Source organism: Myotis daubentonii, chromosome 5, assembly GCF_963259705.1.
Source record: "Myotis daubentonii chromosome 5, mMyoDau2.1, whole genome shotgun sequence".
NCBI lineage: Eukaryota > Metazoa > Chordata > Mammalia > Chiroptera > Vespertilionidae > Myotis > Myotis daubentonii.
This window is the reverse complement of record NC_081844.1, coordinates 75880765-75900062: the sequence shown is the minus strand read 5'-3', so window position 1 is coordinate 75900062 and position 19298 is coordinate 75880765. Positions and strand designations below refer to the sequence as shown.

General features: G+C 37.8%; 1 protein-coding gene across 17 annotated transcripts in view; it reads left to right on the top strand.

Moving 5' to 3' along the window:
• The window catches only part of RAPGEF6 (Rap guanine nucleotide exchange factor 6), a 205622-nt gene that overhangs the window by 29089 nt on the left and 157235 nt on the right, over positions 1–19298 (top strand). The window lies entirely within an intron of this gene.

The following is a 19298-nucleotide window of genomic DNA, read 5'->3' as shown; positions in this document are numbered from 1 at the left end:
TTTTTTATGTATTTGGGTGTTCCTGTATTAGGTGTGTATATGTTTACCAGAGTTATATTTTTTTATTTGATTGCTCCCTTTAGTATTATGAAGTGGCCTTCCTCATCTCTTGTTATGTCCTTCACTTTGAGATCTAATTTGTCAGATATAAGTATTGCTACCCCAGCTTTTTTTTCATTTCCATTCGCCTGAAAAACCTTTTTCCATCCATTCACTATCAGGCTGTGTGTGTCCTTTGTACTGAGGTCGGTCTCTTATAGACAGCAGATATGTGGGTCATTTTTTCTTATCCACTCCGCTACCCTATGTCTTTTGATTGGGGCATTTAATCCATTTACATTAAAGTTATTATTGATAGGTACTTGTCTGTCGCCATTTTTATTCTTTACGCCTGTGTTCATTCTTTGCTTCCTATTTCTTCTTTTTACAGCAGACCCTTTAGCATTTCTTGCATTGCTGGGTTGGTGGTAATAAACTCCCTTAGTCCTTTTTTGTCTGTGAAGCTCCTGATTTCACCCTCACTTTTGATTGATAGCCTTGCTGGGTACAGTATTCTTGGATTCAGACCCTTCCTTTGCATGACTTTGTATATTTCATTCCATTCCCTTCTGGCCTGATGTGTTTCTGTTGAGAAATCAGTTGCCAGTCTGATGGGGGAATCCTTTGTAGGTAACTTTCTGTCTTTCTCTAGCTCATGGGTGGGCAAACTTTTTGACTCGAGGGCCAGAATGGGTTCTTAAACTGGACCGGAGGGCCGGAACAAAAGCATGGATGGAGTGTTTGTGTGAACTAATACAAATTCAAAGTAAACATCATTACATAAAAGGGTATGGTCTTTTTTTTTTTTTTTAGTTTTATTCATTTCAAACGGGCCGGATCCGGCCCGTGGGCCGTAGTTTGCCCACGGCTGCTCTAGCTGCTTTTAAGATTCTTACTTTGTCGTTGGTGTTTGCCAATTTAATTATAATGTGCCTTGGCGCTGGTCTTTTGGGGTTCATTTTGTTCGGGATTCTGTGAGCTTCTTGGATTTGTGTGAGTTTTTTCTTTCCTATATCAGGGAAGTTTTCTGTCATTATTTCTTCAAACAGGTTTTCTATTCCTTGCTCAGTTTCCTCTCCTGCTGGCACCCCTATTATGTGGATGTTGTTTCCTTTCGTGATTTCCCAAAGTTCCCTTCGGCTCTCCTCCTGTTTTTCAAGTTTTTTTCTAGATGCTGCTCTACTTGGGTATTTTTTCCTACCTTGTCTTCTAGCTTACTGATGCAGTCCTCTGCTTCTTCTAGTCTACTGTCGTTGCTTTCTATTGAGTTCTTTATAGCAGCAATGTCATTTTTCATCTCTTCTTGGTTCTTCTTCATTTTCTCTTGGTTCTTAACCATATTGTTGAATTTGTCTTCTATTCTTTTCAGCGACCTCATGACCATTTCTCTGAATTCTTTCTCTGACATGTTGCTTGCCTCCATTCCGTTTCCTTCCTTTTCTGGTGATGACTCCTTTTCTTTCATTTGTGGGCTGTTTCTTTGTCTCCCCATGATCTCTCTTCTCTGGGTGTTTGGTTATGTAGTTCTCTCTCTCCATTATCTAGGCGAAATCTGACCTTTCCATGAAGAGGAGCAGGGCTCGTCCAAGTCCATGTATTTGTGCTGCTTGAGATCTTTTGTTCCTGGGTTCATAGCTGGTTCCTGGCTCTGTACCACTGTTTTTTAATCCACTCATCTTCTGATGGGCACTTAGGCTGTTTCCAGATCTTAGCTATGGTAAATTGTGCTGCTATGAACATAAGGGTGCATGTATCCTTTCTGATTAGTGTTTCCAGTTTCTTGGGATATAGTCATAGCAGTGGGAATACTGGGTCAAATTGGAGCTCCATTTTTAGTTTTTTGAGGCAACTCCATACTGTTCTCCACAGTGGCTGCAATAGTCTGCATTCCCACCAGCAGTGCACGAGTGTTCCTTTTTAGAGAAGACATTTTTGGTCTTTTAGGAAAGTAAGACTTCTAATTACAGCTAAATTAATTTAATTGCAAACCTATTAATTTTTTTAATATATATTTTATGGATATTTTACAGAGAGGGGAGAGGGATTGAGAGTTAGAAACATCGATGAGAGAGAAACATCCATCAGCTGCCTCCTGCACACCCCCTACTTTCTGATGTGCCCGCAACCAAGGTACATGCCCTTAACCGGAATCGAACCTGGGACCCTTCAGTCCCCAGGCCGACGCTCTATCCACTGAGCCAAACCGGTTAGGGCAGTGATTCCCAAAGTGGGCGCTACCGCTCCCTGGTGGGCGCTGCAGCAATCCAGGGGGGCAGTGATGGCCACAGGTGCATTTTGGGGCATATATCTTTCTGTTTAATTGCTATTAAAATTTAAAAGAAATTAATTTCCAGGGGGCGCTGAGTAATATTTTTTCTGGAAAGGAGGCGGTAGGCCAAATAAGTTTGGGAACCACTGGGTTAGGGCAAACCTATTACATTTAAGTATCAAGGTACAGTTTAGTCAATAGATGGTATGGGACATCTTAGTTTTGATACCATTTTTAAAGTCTTATCATGAGACCTGAAAGTCTCCATCATTGGCCTTTGGTTAAATGAAATCTGTTTCTTGAGTAGTAGAATAAAACATAGTGGACTGTTTTTACAAATAAAATTACATAGTTGGTCTTGGTTATTTAAGGAATAGTGCCATTTCCGAGATTCAGTGTTGGTCTCTTCTGTTGACAGATTAGGTACCCAGCAGTAGGATTAGCATTGAGTCTGTGATTCTTCATCTCGGCCACTATGTCCACTTTATTCCTAGGCCTATTAAACAAGCAGTGGGGTGGCTGGGGAAAGAGCTTGATTGACACCCAAAGAGCATGTCATTTTGTTAAACTGATTACTATTTGCCGCCTCTACGGTGGATACCCTTGGGGCTTTCACTGGGGTGCAGAAAATCTTCAATGCCCATTCTGAAAGAGATCCTTCTACCTACCTCTTCCCAGACTTCTTTGTTGCCAGTCTTCTAGTCCTGTTCTTTCCAAGTCCCGACCATTCAACCAAACCATTAGTAATTGCCCATTAATCTGTTTAGTTCCATAATTTTTACCATCTTTCAATTCAGACAAAGTAGAAAGATGTATTGCTTGAAGTTCTGTTCCCTTGGAGGATTTTCCTTCACCATCTTCCTCCAAGGTTTCCTCTGAGTGGGGGTGTCCACTTTTGGGTGGTATCACCTCTTTGTGCAGACTCATATGTAAAACAGGCTCAAGTTTTTCCTTCCTCAGACTGGTCATAAGGAATTCCTCAGGTGCGCATAGATACAGGTTGAGGGAGGAGGCAATGCAACAGGAATTGGTGTTGAAGGAGTCTGAGCCACCTGCTCATGCAAGATATTCTGGACCTGGGTAAACTCAGTTTCTTATATACCACTAGAGGCCCAGTACATGAAGTCGTGCATGGGTGGTGTTCCTCGGAGTGGCCTGCGGGGATCAGGCCAAACCCTGCAGCCCAATGCTGCCTGCAGCTCCTACCTGCCCCTCCTGCTAATCCTGGCCCGACTGCACTCCTGCTGCTCACTCTCCCCCTATCAGTCCCGATCAGGAGAGGCTCATGCTGCAGTAGCATCAGCAGCAGCGCTCCCCTGCTATAAGACCTGCATCTGGCGCCCTCCCAAGGGGAGTGGCCTGCGGGATCGGGCTGAAACCAGCTTTCTGACATCCCTGGAGGGATCCTGGATTGCAAGAGGGCACAGGCCAGGCCGAGGCACCCCACAGGTGCGCTATTAGGGCCGGAGAGGGATCCAGGGCCTGTCTGGCTCCATCTCCTCCAGTCGAGGGATGGCCAAGGAGGGATGCGGGAGGTTGGCCAGTCGGGGAGGGACCGCAGAGTGCTCCAGGGCGTGTCCAGACCATCTTGCTCAGTCCTGATTGGCAGGACCCCAGCTGCAAGCTAACCTACCGGTCAGAGCGTCTGCGCCCTGGTGGTCAGTGCACATCATAGCAAGTGGTGGAGCAGCCTTAGCATATCATTACCATATTATGCTTTGATTTGATTGGTCACAGGACACTTAGCATATTAGCCTTTTATTAGTTTGGACTAGAGTCTTGGTGCATGAAAATCATGCCCTCAGGGGTGGGGGATTTCCCCAGCCTGGCCTGTCCCCTCTCACAGTTCGGGAGCCCCACCCATCCAGGGCTCCTCGATGGATTGCCCCAAAGAGGTAGTCCAGAGCCGGAGGTCTTGCTTCCATGACGCGCAGCCATCTTGTGACTGCGTGAGGGCATCACACCGTGACAGCGTGAGGACCACCTAGGCTTTTATTAGTAAGATATTTATTTAATAATAGATTGCCAGCTACTTCTGATGCCCAACCCTTATGTCTAGGTCACAGTTCCTGATGGGAAGTTCAGGCTACATAGTCTCCTGATACCTCAGTTGTGATTAGACTTTCAGTCTCTCCCAAAACCCAGTAGCAAGCCAGAAGTTGTTTCTGAAAAGCAGTAAGTACTCACTTAATTGTGTAGATAGTTTTTTGGAAAGTCACTTTAAGTGAAATGACAAAGCAAACCAGTTTTACCGTAGGCTAATTGATATATACAAGAATTAAGTTTTTCTGTAATATTTCGAGGAGAAGATGTAAACAGTGGCTCCTGCCAGGAATCAGTTATTTCTTTTTTTCCTCATTAGCATTATAATGAAATGATGCTGAATAAAATGACATTACTTGAGGGCCTGCTATAGTCTTTTTAGAAGAGGGCATTAGGTCTGCACTGTCATTGACATGCTAGTACTTGTGAGAAGCTCCAAAGCACATCCCTATTTTTCATGAACACTAAAATTATCATTGGATATGCTGGTCCTCAGTGATACAGTGACTTATACTGATTCTGAACTGTGGGAAGTTGTGTGGACTACTCTGAAGATGGGATGCTCAATATGGGATGCTCAGTATATGTTAGTTCCTCAATAAAGAAATAACCAAGTATTGTGTCTCTTTTTCTGGTGATGGTGCCTAATCAACTTGGAAGAGATATCCTGTCATGCCCCAAATCATATAACTCCCAGAAACTTCACTGAGGGGCTAGGCCCTTGAATTTTTATGGTGTTTATCTCCTAAACACTAATTTGCCTGTATTTTAACACCTTAAGCGCCATATCAGTCACTGATGACTGACACTATACTTAACGTTTGGACCTCGTCAGTTTCTGGCCGCCAGCGTATCGGTGAAATCGGATATCATGGGCTACAGAAAGGAAGACAAAACAGGCTTGGCGCTTAACGTGTTAATATAGCATCTAAATACACTTATTTATTTTATAATGAATTTTTTATGTAATTTAAACCAGTAAAATATATTTTACAATTTACTATAACCAAAGGACAAAAGTAATATAATAAATCTAGACTAAATTTAAATAGCTTTTGAAATGAGTTTAGTTTTTTCCAGATTTGAGTTCACTTTGTAGTTGTCAACAATAAAATCTCAGTAAGCTCAAGAAAGCAAGGATTGCATTACATGTGATGTTTAAATAAAATTGAATGCATATGTTTATTTATGCAGGACATAAGCATTGATTGTCATCTCTATATAAGACAGAGTCATTAAAACCAAAAAAGGTTGACTTGCCTTTCATTCGGATTTATTTGAAAAGGGCCAACGTGTTGGGTGACATGGAAAGAAACTTTCTTGGGGAGGCAGTTTTGGAAATGGATTCTACAGATAAGCAGGAATAGGTAGGCAAAAAAGGGAGGGAACCACCATTTCAGTTGAATTTCTCAAGCCCCGATGCATTAATTTATTGAGGTGCCTGCATGTGTCAGACATTCTGCTAGTTATTGGGGTTGGGAAAGGTTTTCACCTTTAAATAGCGTTGTCCATTTTCTAAAGACAGAATTTTTTTTGACAAAGTAATAAATTTGTACTATTCAAAAGTCACAACAGGCCCTGGCCAGTTTTGCTCAGTGGATAGAGCATTGGCCTATGGTCCCAGGTTCATTTCTGGTCAAGGGCACATCCCTGGGTTGTGGGCTCGATCCCTAGTGGGAGGTGTGCAGGAGGCAGCTGATGAATGGTTCTCTCTCATCATTGATGTTTTTCTCTCCGTCTCCCTCTCCCTTCCTTGCTGAAATCAATAAAAATATATTTTTAAAAAAAGTAAAAGCAGCCCTGACCATTTTGACTGAGTGGATAGAGCGTCAGCCTGCGGACTGAAGGGTCCCAGGTTCGATTCCAGTCAAGGGCACGTACCTTGGTTGCGGGCACATCCCCAGTAGGGGGTGTGCAGGAGGCAGCTGATGGATATTTCTGTCTGATCGATGTTTCTCACTCTCTGTCCCTCTCCCTTCCTCTCTGTAAAAAAATCAATAAAAATATTTTTTAAAAAAAGTAAAAGAAGTATAACAAATATTTTAAGAAGTATTATTCCCACTATTATTGTCATCCACACCATTAAACTAATTTGCATAGATAACTAACCATTTTTATTAATATCTTTCATACATCTTTCTAGTGTCTAATATATATTTGAACTAAAAACAGTACTTATACTTATTTTTCTTATTTTTGACCCAAAAAGAAATACTGCTTCGTAGTTTTAACTCGTTTATTTTGAAATAGATGGGAAAAGTGCATGTTTATGAATTTCTGTGAGTTACTATAAATTGAACATTTGCCTAGTCACTACCAAGATCAAGAAATTAATATTGTCAGCATTGTAGAAGCTGTGTTTTCTCAAATCAGCTCTTTGAGAAAGCATGTCTTTTCTCAAATCAGCTCTCCTTCTCCCCCAAAGATCACCCATCACTTTCCTAAATTTTAATCAGTCTTGCTTATCTGTGGAGTTTTAGCCTGAGGACCTGCAACCTAACATTGTAGTTTGGTTTTGTTTACTTTCAATCTCTATATGAATGTAAACATGCAGTATTCTTTTATGTATGGCTTCTTTGGTCCAATACTATGTTTATGAGATACAGCTGTGTTGTTGAAGGTAGTTAATTCATTCTTATTGCTTAGCATTTTATTGTTTGTGGTGTTGAAGGCCATTATTAGTAAAGTAGCTGTGAACATTTTTGTACATTTGATCCACATGTGCATACATTTCTGTACAATATACCTAGGCTATGTCTATATTAAGCTTTCATTGTCCATTTGTGAGTTGTGTTCAAAAGTGGATGTACCAATTTACACATCCACCAGCAGTGTATGAGATTTCCTGTTGTTTCACATCCTCACCAACATGTAGTAATGTCAGCCTTTTTTAAATATTTCTGATGGATTAATGTTAGTTATTCTGTTGAGAATATATATATCTCATACTTTTGATATGTACATTATTGATTGCTGATGAGTGAGTACATTTGCATAACCTCTTTTGTAAAGTGCTTCTTAAAATTTGCTCTCCATTTTTCTAATGCATTGTCTTTTGTTATTAAGAGGTAGTAATTCTTTGCATGTATTCTGAATAAGAATCTTTGATTGGTTATGTATGCTGCAAATATCTATTCCCCACTCTGTGCCTATATTATTCATTCTCATGAACACAGGTTCTTAACTCATAAGAGCTATTCAGTCTTTTCCTTTGTGTCATCTTTGCTTAAGAAATATTTCTGTACCTGAGGATATTTTCCTTAATTATTTTCTAGAACTTTTCTTGTTTTCCTTTCACATCTATATTTATAGTCTACTTAAAATTAAATTTTGAGCATGATATAATGTTGCATGGTTTTCCATATGGATTCCTGTATGTCCTTTTCGAACTTTCCTTCAATGCTACCATTTTTGTAAATAAAATATCTGTTGTAATGTACCCCACAAATCACAGAAGGACGCCTCAAGAAGTCGAATTAAAGAGTCACATTTATTGCAATCCGGGACTATGAGGGGCCATTCCCCAAATCTCGTAGTGATAAGATGGCCAAAACACCAGACTTATATAGGCAAAGAGCACAAAGGTATTGATTACATCCCAGGGTTTGGAATGAGGAACCTGGTTCGCAAAAAAAAGCAGTTTACAGAAGCAGAAGCAGCATGCTAATTATAGTTTTGGGGTCTCTAGATCACTGAATTGACAGAAACACATTATCTAGAGCCCTCGGTCTGGAATGAGGAACCTGGTCAGACTTAAGCATGTTATCTAAATTACAATATTTGGGTCTTTGGAACACTGAGTCAGCAGGGACATGTTAAATGAAGTTCTCTGACCTTGGGATAATTGTGCCGTCCTTCCCAGGTAAAGGAAAACGTGCTTTTTAATTTTTATTTTTTAAAAATATGTTTTATTGATTTTTTACAGAGAGGAAGGGAGAGGGATAGAGAGTTAGAAACATCGATCAGTTGCCTCCTGCACACCCCCCTCCACTGGGGATGTGCGCGCAACCAAGGTACATGCCCTTGACCGGAATCGAACCTGGGACCTTTCAGTCCTCAGGCTGACGCTCTATCCACTGAGCCAAACCGGTTTTGGCGAAAACGTGCTTTCTAAGACCAGTATGACCACAACAAATGGGATTTCACATTACAATCAATCGGGTATTCAATCGAATGGGATGATTTATATAATTCAGAAAATCAAAATAACCTTTCTATTGTTAAACAAAGCAAATAGGTACAGAAGCCAAACAGCGGGGTTAAAGTTAAACTATAGTTTCTACCTGAGATGATTGCTACCATACTTCATATCCATATATTTGTGTGCCTGTTTCTGGGCTCCTAATCTATCCATTATATTTTGTCTATCACTGTAGCTTTATAAGGTAAGGGAGGGAAAATTTCCTTCTACCCTTCTAGGTTCTTTGGCCAGTTTAATCAAAATAATATAAATTAACAGGAGAAAAACAAATATAATTATATACAAGGGCCCCACAAAAGACAGTTGAGGTATACATGTTAACCTTAGTTAAGGAATGGGATAGGGGCCTGTGGCCTCAAAAGAGAAAAGAGTTATTCACAGGATAATAAAAACAGATGTTTAGTAATTAGATGTCTGTCCTAACATACAGATAGATTGTTCAGATAAAACGTTATATCTAGTTAATAGCTCTTGTTCTGGGGAAAGCACCCTATCTAAATTCTCTTAGGTAATTAAGTAAGAGGTAAGCCTGCTAAGTCTAGATTGCTTTCAACTCAAAATAATTCACATGCCAAAGTGATGCATTTTGGAAATTCATTCTGAAGAGTTGAAAAAATTTTGAAGTTCCATTTATCAGGGTTTTTTCCCTTTAATTTGCTGAGATTTTGTTGTTATATGTAAGAAATCTTTTATTAACCTAAGGTCACACAGAATTTTTTTCTGATTTCTTTTGAAAGTGTTATAGTGTCGATTGTAAGAACATCCAAAATCAGTAGAAAAATTTTATGACTTTATTTGAGCCAGAGGACACGCCTGGAAAGAAAATATCAATAGTCTGAGAAAAATGCTTTTCAGAATGGCAGTTAGCAGTTTCTTTTATACATTTGGAATTAAGGAGGGAATGAAGAACGATTACATGAATTGGGAGAAAGCAAGGCAGGAAAATCTCAATGATTGTATTACAGGATACTTAACCAGATTTTCTGCTCTCTTGAGAGTGGTTATACTTATGAAGGGTCTGAAAAAAGCATTTCAAATTAACCTAATTATAAAGAACAATGGACATGGCTTGCTTGCTGCAACAATCACCCTGTTGGAGGCAGTGAGAGGAGAATATTGGCAATAATGGCGGGGGTTGGGGGGAGACACAACACAGCACCAGGTGTTAGGGGTGGGCAAACTTTTTGACTGGAGGGCCACAATGGGTTCTTAAACTGGACCAGAGGGCCGGAACAAAAGCATGGATGGAGTGTTTGTGTGAACTAATATAAATTCAAAGTAAACATCATTACATAAAAGGGTACGGTCTTTTTTTTTTTTAGTTTTATTCATTTCAAATGGGCCGTAGTTTGCCCACGGCTGTTTAGACCAATGGGGTCACACCAGACCTGGGTTCAGCAACCTGAGCACTTGAGTTCGGGATAAAAAATAATTCAGAGCCAAGAAAGACTTAAACTGTAAGAAAACGTTTATTTATAAAATCACAGAGGTAGAAGAAGTATTTCATAGAAGAAATGGGCTTAGGAAACAAGTTATAGAAGCAAAGGAAGGGCCCTTGGAGCTTAGCAATCAGGAAGGTTAAGGTGAAGTGCCTGGGGGAGGGGGAAGAGGAAGGTGCAGGCATGCTCTCTGGAGGGAGAGCATGCTGGGTCCTTTGTCCTAAGAGTTTTAAGGGTGGGGATTTTAGGGGAGGTCCCAGGGGAATATCTCAATAGTATATTCATCAGTTTTCTGGGTGTGTCCTTTCAGGGTAGGGGTCTCCACTGATTGATTAGTTGCAAATGGTCATTATTCAATGTAGCTGGTCTTGAAGTGTGGCATTGTTTGTCTGGTTTAGCTGCTTTTCTGGGCCTGGAGCTGAAATACAACTGAGGCCTAGATGTCATCTCTAGGGAGGAAAGGTCATGGTGTCCAAACTGCATGACCAGTGATATGCTAGGGGAGAAATGAGGTCCCACCCTACAATTGTCTGTTAGGCACCCAGAACATTCGGCCCTAGTGACCTCCTATACCTGGCCCAAGGTCCTTTCTCTGCTTATGTCTAACTGCCTACCACAAACCTATTACAAACCTTTTTATAGGCCTGGGGAATGCCTACCCACCATGATCTGCCCAGTTAGGAATTTATGATCAAATCATCCTGTGAGGTTACTTTAACAACGCCTTTTTGGTCCACACTATTTAAGTCTGTTATTTATTTTGAGCTAGGTTGTTTTTTTTCATATGGTATGATATATAGATATAATTTTGTCTTTTTACCTATGCATAGTCAGTTGTTCGAACATCTGTTGACCTAACTTTAATTGACCATATATTTGTGGGTCTATTTCCCAAATCTTTACTTATTTTCATTATTTTTCTATCTGGTTGCGGAACCACGTTATCCTGATGACTATGGTTTTATAATGAATCACGGACTAAGGTAGTATGGGTCCTCCAACTTTTCCAAATTGTTTTGGTTATTATAGTTTCTTTGCACTTACATATAAATTTTGGAATCAGTTTTTTTGGAATTAGTCTATCAAATTGAGGAAATTTCCCTCTATTTCTTGTTTACTGAGAGTTTTTATTATGAATGGATGTTCTGCTTTGTCAAATGCTTCTTCTGCATCTATTGATATGCAATTTTTCTTTTTAGTCTGTTGATGTGGTGAATTACATTTAATTGATTTTTGAATGTTGAACCAGCCTCACATACCTGGGAAAATCCCACGTGGTTGTGTTGTATAATTCTTTTTATACATCCCTTCCATATCTGAATCTGGTTCTTAAGCTTGCTCTGTCTTCCAGCTGTGTATTTTGCCCTTTAGTATCCCTTTTAATTCTTTTCTTGATAGCAGGACATCAGGTACTAGGCAAAAGCAATTGCTGTAAATAGGTCTTTAGTAATGTGCTAGTAAGGTGTAGGGAGAGGGGAAGCATTTGATAGTCCTGTGATTAAGACTTAGTCGTTTAGTGAGCCTTTGCCTCCGAACTGTGAACTTCACAGGTATATCTCAGTTTGGGTTTGGGTTTCTGTGGGGGTTTTTGCCTTTAGGTGAGACAGGATAGCTAGAGTGGCTGGCATTAGGTATTTCCCTCTCTCCATATGGAAGGCTAGAGCCAACTTGAAATGGGTATTTTCCTTTTTGCAGGTCTGTTAGTCTCTAATAGAATGGTTTCTCTTAATGGCAGACCTTGCTGTGGCATGTTTCAAAATAGTTCCTTTTCCCTTTCCCTTGCCAGGAACACAAGGGGCTTTTTCTCTTATTCACTGTGGGAACCTGGTAGAAATCCATAGGGTAAAACTCAAGTAAGTTTGGAGGCCCCTTCAATGACCTGCATCTCACTGGAGTTTTGTTTTTTTAAATACATTTTTATTGATTTCAGAGAGGGAGAGGGAGAGGGAGATAGAAACATTAATGAGGAGAGAGAACCATTGATAGGCTGCCTCTTGCACGCCCCCTACTGGGGATTGAGCCTGCAATCCAAGTATGACCGGAAATCGAACCATGACCTCCTGCTTCATAAATTGACGCTTGCCAGCCTAGGACTTTTAACTCTCGGAGTTGTGTACTCTGAGCTTCCAGCAGTTCATTAATTACAGTTTGATATTCCCTATCTTGGCACTAGTTCTCTTGGAGATTATGCTCTAAATTGTGATTCTCTGTATTTATTTTCTCCAGTTTGTAGACAGCATTTTTTGCCCTTATTACCTCACTTCTCTTACAGATCTAAGAAAGGTAATTGATTTTTCAGTTTGTTCAGCTTTTTACTTATTATTAGCACAGAGTGCAATTTCCAATATTTTTACATGCCAGACTGGAAAGTGGATGTCCAGAAATATTTAGAATCTATGGATTAATGTGGGGAGACTTGCAGTCTTAACAGTATTGCATCTTCCAATCTACGAACGTGGATTGTTTCTATATACTAGTATAGTTATTTCTTCTTTAATTTCTCTCAGTAATATTTTTCATTTTTCAGTGTATACATCTTACATTTTTGTTAAACTATTCCCAAATATCATTTTCTTTTTGATGCCTTCTGAATGACATTGTTTTCTTAATTTTCTTTTAGGTATTGCTAATATAGAGAAATACATTTGGTGTTTATGTATTGATCTTATATCCTCTGACCTTGACATACTCTAAGTTCTAGTGGTTTAGTTTGTAGGTCCTTAGAGTTTTCAACATACAGGGTCAGTTGTCTTTGGTAAAGACTGCTTTATGTCTTTCTTTCCATATATATGCCTTTAATGTCTTTTCTTGCTTTATTATACTGGCTAGAATCTGCAGTTCAATGTTGGTTTGAAGTATTGAGAGTAGACAGTTTTGCCTTATTCATGATGCATATGTTATCTCTAGATTAACTGTTTAATGTAACAAAAATTTATTTTTAAAAATCATCAACAGAATTAAAATGGTACACTAAAAATAATCATTTAACAGAAGTGATGGAAATAGTGAAGGAACAGAGGAACAAAAAAGATGAGACAGTCACAAAATAAATAGGAAAATGGCAAACATAATGCAACCACATCAATAATTTTATTACAAATGTATGGTCTTGACAGTCCAGTCAAAAGATAGAGATGACCTCGGCAGGCGTGACTCAGTGGTTGCGCGTGGACCTAAAAACCAGGAAGTCACAGTTCGATTCCCGGTCAGGGCACATGCCCAGGTTGTGGACTAACTCCCAGTGTCGCGTGTGCAGGAGGCAGCCAATCAGCAACTCTTTCATCATTGATGTTTTTATTTCTCTCTCTTCCTTCCTCTCAAAAATCAGTAAAAAATATTTTTTAAAAAAAGGTAGAGATGATCAGATTTTATGACAATCCAAGATTTAATTATATCAGTCTACAGGAAATCCTTTACCTTTAAGACGTTGAAAGTAAAAGGATGGAAAGGGATATACTAGGTAAATTGTATTCATAAGAAAACTAGACTACTGTTGAAAACTTCTGATGTTCTCTATTGCACCTTTGTCATTCTTCATTTTCTTTTGATTTTTGCTCATATTGGTGTATTTCTCCTTCAGACTCCTGATAATTCTTATTGAGTTACGTGTAATTCCCACTCAGATGTTTGAGCATCCTTATAACCATTACTCTGAATTCTTTCTCTGACAAATTTCTTGCCTCTATTTCATTTAGCTCCTTTTCTGGTGATTCCTCCTTTTCTTTCATTTGGGGGTGGTTTGTCTCCTCATTTTTGCTATTCCTTTGTATTTGTTTCTATGTATTAGATCAAACTGCTATGACACCCAGATTTTTTGGGTTTGTCTTATGTAATAGATATTTTGTGAGACCCAGTGGTGCAGTCTCTCAGATCTCCTGGGCTGGGTGTTTTAGGGAGGCCCTGTACTTGAGATATTTGGGTTCTTCTCTTATAGTTGGGTCTTCAATGTTATTGTCCTGTTTGTGGATGGAGTCTCCTCTCAGGGTATCTGATTATGTGGCTTACTCCCTACCACATCATGCCAGCCATTGTGGAGGTGCTGACCAAACAGCACAAATACAGTATAAGCTAAGACATGACACAGAAGGAACAGAACATGAATGTACACAAGACCCCTATAGCCCCAACAAAAGTAACATCAGAAAGAATATATGCACTCCTATGTCCATAGCAGCACAATTTATAATAGGTAAGATTTGGAAACAGCCTAAGTGCCCATCAGCAGATAAGTGGATTAAAAAAACCAAGGTACATTTACACAATTGAATACTACACAGCAATAAAAAAGAAAGTACTCTTACCATTTGGAACAGCATGGATGGACCTGGAGAGTATTATGCTAAGCAAAATAAGCCAGTCAGAGAAAGATAAGGATCATATGATCTCACTTATATGTGGAATCTAGTGAACTAAATAAACTGATGAACAAAAATAGACCCAGAGGCATAGAAGCATGAACAGACTGTTGAACCTCAGAGGGAAGGAAGGGAAGTGTGAATGGTAAGAGATCAATCAATGTATGCATAACCCGTGGACACAGATAATGGGGTGATGAGGGACTGTGGCACGGGAGCAGGCTGGAGAGGTTAAAGTTGTAAAACTTACAACAATAAAGATTTTTTAAAAAGGGAAAACTAGAGTTGGACATATATCAATCAAAATAGGAAATATTACTAGAGACTAGGATCATAATTTTAGGAATACATGACAGTTTTATTGTATATGCATTTCGTAATACAAAATATGAGAAATAAAAAGTAACAATTGAAAGTCAGTAGAAATTCAGAGGTTGCAAAGCTCTACTCTCAATACTTGATAGCACCATTAGGCTGAAAGTAAAGGTAAAACTTAAAAAATACTATCAACCACTTTGATTTGATACATAATTAAAAAAAATTTTATTGATTGCAGAGAGAAAGGGAGAGGGAGTGAGAGGGAGAAAAATCAATGACGAGAGAGAATCATTGTTTGGCTGCCCTCTGGACACCTGCTGGGGATTGAGCCTGCAGCCCAGGCATGTGCCCTTGACCGAAATCGAACCTGGGACCCTTCGGTCCGCAGGCTGACACTTTATCCATTGAGTCAAACCAGCCAAGGCTGATTCATAATTTTTTGATACATAATTCTAGAACATACTCAGGTCAGAAAACAAGAATCAGTAAATATAAAAGGATTGAAATCATCCAGAGGTTGTTCTCCAAGTAAGTATATTGAAATTAAATTATAAATCAATACTAGAATGAAATATTAGAATTTAAGCAACACATTTGTGAATGACCCATAGGTCAAGGAGTAGTTGACAACAGAAATTAGAAAATGTTTTGAAATGAATTTATCTATTTATTTTTTAAAAAATATATTTTATTGATTTTTTTACAGAGAGGAAGGGAGAGAGATAGAGAGTCAGAAACATCGATGAGAGAGAAACATCAATCAGCTGTCTCCTGCATATCTCCTACTGGGGATGTGCCCACAACCCAGGTACATGCCCTTAACCGGAATCAAACCTGGGACCTTTCAGTCCACAGGCCGACGCTCTATCCACTGAGCCAAACCGGTTTCGGCTGAAATGAATGAATTTAAACACATATCAAACTATATGACTCAACTAAAGCATTTTAGAGGGAAATATATGAGAAAACAATAATGGTCTCAATTAGTCATCTTAAATTCCATCTTAATAAGAATAGTAAAGTAAGCTCAAAGCAAACAGAAGTAAATTAATAAAACACACCAGAAAAACACTAGAGAGAATCAATGAAGGGTTGGCTCTTTGAAAAGGCCAACAAAATGATAAATCTTGAGACTGATCATGTAAAAAAGAGAAGACACAAAGTATCAAAATCAGGCATGAAAGAGAGCATATTACTGTCCTAAAGAAATGAAAAGTACAGGTTATCCTTGAACTACTCGAGTTCAGGTAATGACCCTCCTTTTCAAGTTAAGTTGAAAAGGTATATAATAGCATACTGTTGACTGGAGGAAGCCTTACTCATAACATAAAAGTCAACAAATATTTGCTGTTTTATGTGTTATATACTATATTCCTACAATAAAGTAAGCTAGAGAATAAAAAATGTCATAAGAAAATGATAAGGAAGAGAAAAGATATTTACAGTGAAAACAATCCGCTTATAAATCAACCTGTGCAGTTCAAAGGTCAACTGTGTTATTAAAGAATTTAATGAGCTATTTTATATTACCAGATAGGCAGATTTTACAAAGACATACATTACTATAAATAGACTCAAAAAGTAATAGAAACTTTGAATATACTTATAAAAGGTAAAGAAATTAATAAGTATATTCTCACAAAGAAAATTCTAGGCCCAGGTGGCTTTACTGCTAAATGTGTTTCAAACATTTGAGGAAGCATTATTACATATCCTGTGCAAACTCTTTTGGAAAATACAGGAAGAAAGGATACTTTTAACTTATTTTGGGGGGCCAGTGTTACCCTGATACCAGTGCTAGACAACAACATGACAAGGAATGAAAACTACAAATTATCTCCTGTGAACATACATGTAGAAATCATTAACAAAATAACAGCAAACCAAATCCAGTAATATATTAAAAATATTGGACACTGAACAAGTTGTGGTTATTCTAGAAATGCAAGGAAGTTTAACATCAGAAATCAATTTATACAATATATTCTGCTAGTAAAATAATGAACAAAAACCACATGATCTTTTTCAGTAAACACAGAAAAAAATTTGATAAAATTTAAAACTTGTTCATAATGAAATATTTTAAACCTACTAAATTTACAGAAGGAAACTTGCTAACTATCATGAAGGGCACGTACAAAAATTTTATTGCTGTGAGAATTTTGTAATTGCCATTTTTTATTTATGTCATTCATTTCTAATACTTTTCGTTTATGGTGTTATAGTAAGGTCTTTTTTTTTCTGTTTTGCTATCTGTTTTTTTTTATCACTATTTACAGAAAGTACTATCTTTCCCATTGAATCACCTTGATACTTTTGTCAAAAATTAATTGAACATGTATGTGTGGGTCTGATTTTGTTCTGTCCTTTTTCATTGATCTATAAGTTGATCTGATGCTATACTATTTGGAGTATTCTAGCTTTACATTATGTCTTGATATTTCATAACATAAATATTCCAGTTTTGTTCTTGTTTTCCAAAATTGTTTTAACTGTTTTAGGTTTACATTTTTATGTAAATTTTGGAGTTTTGTCATTTTCCTAAGGCAACTTTTTTATTGCATTTAATATGTACAACAACCCATATATTTCATTTTATGTGATCATCTTTAATTTCTCTCTACAGTATTTTGTAGTTTTTTAGTTTGTAATTTTTTAGGGGTCTTGTGCATATTTTGATAAATTTATGTCTTATATATTGTGTGTTCTTACTGTTTTTTAAATGAAATTAAAAGATTTTTTCCTAATTTCATTGTTGCTAATATACAGTAAAAAAATCAATTTTTAGATATTGAACTTATATCCTTTAATCTTGCTAAAGTCACTTATTTCTTTTTTTTTCTTTTTGGTGGCCCATACGGGGAACGAACCCATGTAAAGTCACTTATTTCTGATGACCTTTTTAAAAAATAGAATTCATTGGATGTATTTAATATATAATCAAGTACTCCACAGTTGAAGCATTTGTCCTTTCTTATATAAACTATTATTGCAAGATGCTCAAACTAATAGATGAGAAATTGAGAATAAACGTTATATTAGGTTTATTTAGTTGATACTATCTGAAGCTATATACCAGTTTTAACAGTGTTAAAAAGAAAGGGGCAACCAGACATTATGCAATGTATATGTGATGTGATAAACATTCCACTGGGTCTTTTTTTTTTAATATGTTTTTATTGATTTTAGAGAGAGGAAGGGGGGAGAGAGAGAGAGAGAAACATCAATGATAAGAATCATCGCCAGCACCGGTTTGGCTCAGTGGATAGAGCGTCGGCCTGCGGACTGAGGGGTCCTGGTTTCGATTCCGGTCAAGGGCATGTACCTTGGTTGCGGGCACATCCCTAGTAGGACATGTACAGGAGGCAGCTGATGGATGTTTCTCTCTCATCGATGTTTCTAACTCTCTATCCCTCTCCCTTCCTCTCTGTCAAAAATCAATAAAATATATTTTTTAAATAAATCATCGATCAGCTCCCTCCTGCATGCCCCCTACTGGGGGTTGTGCCCACAACCCTGGGCATGTGCCTTGACTGGGAATTGAACCATGATCTCCTCCTGGTTTATAGGTCCACCCTCAACCACTGAGCCACGCTAGCTGGGCTCATCTTGATTTTTATTAGAATTTTGTTATTAACTAATATTTGTATATAACCTTATACTTGGTAGAGAATTGACATGCATGCTGTCACTGCTTTCATTCAGGACCTATTTCCATTCCATCAATAAAATTGTATAGTTTTTTATAAGTGACTTATATATTTCTTTATTTGGTATTTTATATTTTGTTTGCATTATTAATAGAGGGTTTTCAAATATTTGTTTTTTAGAATAAATTACATATATAGTATAATTGCCCATGGTACTTAATTTTTATATATATAATATTTTAGATTGCCTTTTGTAATTTTATAAGTGCACTCTGCATCATATGTTCACCTATTGTATCATATAATTATCAAATATTTTTTCTGTTCCTTACCTTTTAAAGTATTTAGTTTACTTTTTAAAATTAAAACATCAATTTGTTTCTATATAAATGCTTTCTTTTTTTATTTCATTAGAAATATCCTCCCAGATGAAGAATATAAAAATATAGTTTCTTTTAGAACTAATCCAATTTTAGTTTTTTCCAAAGAGCTAGTCAGTGGCTCCAACACTATTTTTAAATGAATCACCTCTGTTTTTTACTGCATTTCTTTATATAGTCTAATGTGAATATTTTCAAAGCTGTTTATAGCTGTTATCTAAAACTGCTCCCCCCAAAATAATTTACTTTTATAAAATACAAGAGGCCTGGTGCACGAATTCGTGCACAGGTGGGGTTCAGCCAGCCGGAAGGGGGGTGGGGGCGTGGGAGGTTGGCTGGCTGGCTCCACCTCCTGGTTGAACTCTGTTAAAGGGGACAATTTGCATATTACCCTTTTATTATATAGGATTCCATAATTGTGGCTTTAGTCTATATTAGGTGTGTTTTTACTTTTATTCAGCACATATTGATAAATGTTTAAAAATTGAGATTAGGCAGGGAGGGGTGTTCTATAATCAGTTTTAGAGATTAAAAGCAGAAAATTTTAAAGAATTTTCACACTGAACTGTATTGAGGTCAGTTATCTTGATTTTAAGAAAATTTT